The following is a 5,046-nucleotide window of genomic DNA, read 5'->3' as shown; positions in this document are numbered from 1 at the left end:
GTGGACTAGTGCTTAGGTGTTGTTATTACTTGAATAAACCTCCTACTTATGATTAACCCCCTCGCAAGCATCCACAACTATGAGAAAAGTGTTAAGAATAAATCTAACCAGAGCATTAAACTTTTGGAGCCAAATCAGGCCCTTACAGAATAGCGCATAAACTAGGGTTTCAGCTTCTGTCACTCTCGTAACCCATCATCTAATAACTACTCCACAATGCATTCCATTAGACCCAAATATGGTGAAGTGTCATGTAGTTCACATGACACCACTACGGGAATCACAACATACATACTATCAAAATATCGAACACATATCAAGTTCACATGATTACTTGCAACAAGATTTCTCCCCTGACCTCAAGAACAAAAGTAACTACTCACAAATGATAATCATGCTCAAGACCGGAGGGGTATTAAATAGCATAATGATTCTGAACATATAATCTTCCACCACATAAACCATATAGTAATCAACTACAAGATGTAATCAACACTACTAGTCACCCACAAGCACCAATCTATAGTTCCTATACAAAGATTGAACACAAGAGATGAACTAGGGTTTGAGAGGAGATGGTGTTGTTGAAGAAGTTGATGGAGATTGCCCTCCCCAAGATGGGAGAGTTATTGGTGATGATGATGACGATGATTTCCCCCTCCGGAAGGGAAGTTCCCCCGATGGAATCGCTGCACCAGAGGGCAAAAGTGCTCCTGCCCAAGTTCCGCCTCGAGACGGTGACGCTTCGTCCCGAAAGTCCTCTCCTTATTTTTTTATAGGTCAAAATGACTTATATACCAGAAGATGGGCACCGGAGGTGGGCCGAGGAGGGGACAACCCACCAGGGTGTGCCCACCTTGGCTCCCTGGCGCACCCAGGTGGGTTGTGCCCACCTGGTGGGCCCCCTCTGGTACTTATTTGCTCCAGTAATTCTCATTTATTCCATAAAAATTCCCCATGAAGTTTCAGCTCATTTGGAGTTGTGCAGAGTAGGTAGCCTGACATAGCTTTTCAGGTCCAAATTTCCAGCTGCCGGTATTCTCCCTCTTTGTGTGAACCTTGCATATTATGAGAGAAAAGGCATTATAATTACTCCAAAAAGCATTATTATGCACAAAAACATTACAAATAACAGTAGGAAAACATGATGCAAAATGGACGTATCAGTTGCCGATGAAGACTTAGAGGCCGCCGACCATGGTGACTCGTGGCATGAAGATGATGACTGTCACGCCCAATATGCGATCCTATCCAAAAGGAACTCGAAGGTCCCACCAAGGATAGACCCGCATATTGGAACGCTTTTGCAAGGTGGATATCATTACATCAACATTACATAATAGATAAAGATACATACAAAAGGCATACAATGTCGCACGAATACAATATCATCATACAAGAGATCAACATCCGACTACGGATGATTCATAAATAGAAACTCAAACAATATCCACCCTGCTAGCCCAGGCTACTGACCTGGAACCTATCCCCTAATCGAAGAAGAAGTAGAAGAAGAACTCCAAAACAAGCAAACATCACTCTCGCATCATGATCATCGCATAACCTGTACCTGCAACTGTGGTTGTAGTAATCTGTAAGCCACGAGGACTCAGCAATCCCATTACCATGGGTATCAAGACTAGCAAAGCTTAGGAAAGGAAGGGGTAAAGTGGTGAGGTTGCAGCAGCGACTAAGCGTATATGGTGGCTAACATACGCAAATGAGAGCGAGAAGAGAAACAATGATCAAGAGGTGATCCTGAACACCTACTTACGTCAAACATAACACAGAAACCGTGTTCACTTCCCGGACTCCACCGAGAAGAGACCATCACGGCTACACACACGGTTGATGCGTTTTAATTCGGATCAAGTGTCAAGTTATCTACAACCGGACATTAACAAATTCCCATCTGCCACATAACCGCGGGCACGGCTCTCGAAAGTTTATACCCTGCAGGGGTGTCCCAACTTAGCCCATGACAAGCTCTCGCGATCAACGAAGGAATAGACCTTCTCCCAGGAAGACCCGATCAGTCTCGGAATCCCGGTTTACAAGACATTTCGACAATGGTAAAACAAGACCAGCAAAGCCGCCCAATGCGCCGACAATCCCGATAGGAGCTGCACATATCTCGTTCTCAGGGCAACACCGGATAAGTCAAGCTACGAGTAAAACCAGACTTCGAGTTTCCCCGAGGTGTCCCCGCAGGTTGCTCGTTTCGGACCAACACTTAGACAAGCACTGGCCCGGGGGGGCTATAATAAAGATGACCCTTGGGTTAATTACTCCCAAGGGAAAGGTAGGTGGTGGTGATGCAAATGGTAAAACCAAGGTTGGGCCTTGTTGGACAAGTTTTATTCAAAGCGAACTGTCAGGGGGGTCCCATAAATCACCCGACCGCGTTAGGAACGCAAAATCCGGGAACATAACACCGGTATGACGGAAACTAGGGCGGCAAGAGTGGAACAAAACACCAGGCATAAGGCCGAGCCTTCCACCCTTTACCAAATATATAGATGCATTAATTAAATAAGAGATATTGTGATATCCCAACATAACCCTGTCCACCATGGAGAAATCTTCAACTTCACCTGCAGCTAGCAACGCTATAAGTGGGGCTGAGCAAAGCGGTAACATAGCCAAACAATGGTTTTCTAGGAATGGTGTCAAAGGTTAGAGGTTCATGGCAATTTGGGAGGCTTGAAGAGCAAATGATAGGTAACGCAGCATAGCGATAGAACGAAGCAACTAGCATAGCAATGATAGTAGTGAGATCCAGGGTAGCGGTCATCTTGCCTGAAATCCTGCAAGTAAGAAGAACGAGTCCATGAAGAAGATGAAGCCACGAAGACGAACCACACGTAGACGAACGCATCCTCACGATCGCAACGAAACGGGAACTATCGAGAAGAAGCACACAACATGGTAAACACACCACACATGAACAAGACATGATGCACAACAAGCATGATGCATGACAAAGCTAGATGAGGCTACTCATGGCAAGAGATGATGCAAACAAGATCAACACATCAAGACAAGTTTAAATGAGGCCGGAAACAACATATAACAATTCCGGTAAGTCCTCATATGCATATTTAGAAATTGGTCCAGAACTGAATAAACCTTATGTTCAAGTTGTTAAACAGCAAGTTAAGATGCACCAAGATGATCTACACGAAATTCTAGTCAAGTTACATATAAAGTTCATTAGATTTGGAGCTACGGCCTAGAAGATATGAGCAAAACAAGTTAAACATGGCATTGATGCAAAACGCATACAAACATCAAGCAAACACCTCAAAACAAGGATGCAACATGATAATATGAAGCTACATGCAAAATCAAGCAAGTTTCATATAGAGCACACTCACAACGGAGCAACGGTTCAACACATGCACACTATACAAGTCATAACAACAATCTGTCCATAACAGCAACTAGGCATATTGCAAGCATCAAAACAATATGCTACAGCACCCCAACATAATAACAAAAGGCATGGGCATGAAGTACAGGTAAAGCATAACAAAACATGAACACTGAGCTATCTCCAGAAACAACTAGAACATGCTCAAAAAGACATGGAGATATTGCAAATAATAACAGTTTCAGACTTTAGCAGAAATAACATCAGGTTGCAATGTTTAGAGCAAGCAAACAATATGTTACAGGAACATATCATGGCAAACAAAGGCATGGCATGAATCTACTAAAAGCATAGATCAAAAGTCCCTTACTGACCATGAGCCAAAAAGGCACAGAAAATATGATGGCACCCATGTAAACATGGCAAGTTATATTACAGATTCATACATGGCAGAAACAACAATAAGTAGGCATGTTGGTGAGCTTGAACCACTCACTACAGAGCAATACATGGCATGGATGGGCAACCAACAGTAAGAAGACATGTTTGTGAAGCTATACATGGCAAGATCAAGGTCATAGGGTGCATGGATCACTAGCAAACAATCATGGAAACATGGAACTTAATGTTAACAGGCTGATAGCAACATTATGAAGCAACTTTGGAGCAAGATATGAACATGTTCCAGCAGGCTATAATTGCAACCAAGGGCATGAATGGATAGAGAAGGACATGTAGATCAAAACATGTTTATAGAACATCTCCAGATTATGCATAGAATGATTAGTAGAAGCATGTTTACATAGCAACAAAATATAACAGAATCTACCAGGAAAACAGCAACAGCAAGTGCCCTACTTAACAAGCTCAATGCACTCACTACACAAGTCACAAAAATACATGGCATACACCCCTAGAAATATGGCATGGCATAGATCAAAACACATGTAGACATCAACCTCATAGGATGCACACATCAATCATGGCAAAAATGACAAATGAGCAAGTTATAACAGTTTCAGCAGATTAACATCAACATGCACTCTTCCAACAGCATTTCGGGCTTCAAGATGAGCTCAAATGAAAATGATGCAATAGAATGAAATGAAGTACTCGTCGAGGCGAACAATTTGACATATTATACGCACGAAACGGAGCAGTATGCACAGAGATACAACATGATGAACATGCTATGATAATGCAAAATTATCAGGGACTTAGTCATTTTCTGGAAAATAAAATGGACGAGCGCAAAATAACTAAACTGCGACCGGGGCGGCATCTAGTGGGCGCTCACCTAGCGGGCTTCGGCCCAGGAAGGAGGAGGAGGCAGGCCGGGGCTGGGCCGTGGGAGGCTGGCGGACTGGGCCTGCGGCTGGGCTGCGGGGCCCACGTGGCCGGTGGCGAGGGCAAGCTCCTCGTCCTCCCGCACGCGCGGGAAGAGGCAAGGCCATGGCCGGCGACGGCGGCCGGCAACGGCGGCGCACGGCGAAGGCGGGGCGGGGACCGGCCAGATCCGGACGGATCTGGGGCGGCAGGACCCGTTCCCGGCGGCGGCAGTGCCGGGCGGCGCCGGGGACCAAGGCGGCGGCGACCTGCAGAGGAGAGAGAGAGAAACTCCATGAGGGAGAGGGAGAAGGAAGGAGAAGGAAGGAGAGGGCGGTGGGGCTCCG

The sequence above is a fragment of the Triticum dicoccoides genome, chromosome 6B (genome assembly GCF_002162155.2).
Source record: "Triticum dicoccoides isolate Atlit2015 ecotype Zavitan chromosome 6B, WEW_v2.0, whole genome shotgun sequence".
Lineage (NCBI taxonomy): Eukaryota > Viridiplantae > Streptophyta > Magnoliopsida > Poales > Poaceae > Triticum > Triticum dicoccoides.
The sequence above is the reverse complement of the archived record's forward strand: the minus strand, read 5'-3'. Positions refer to the sequence as shown.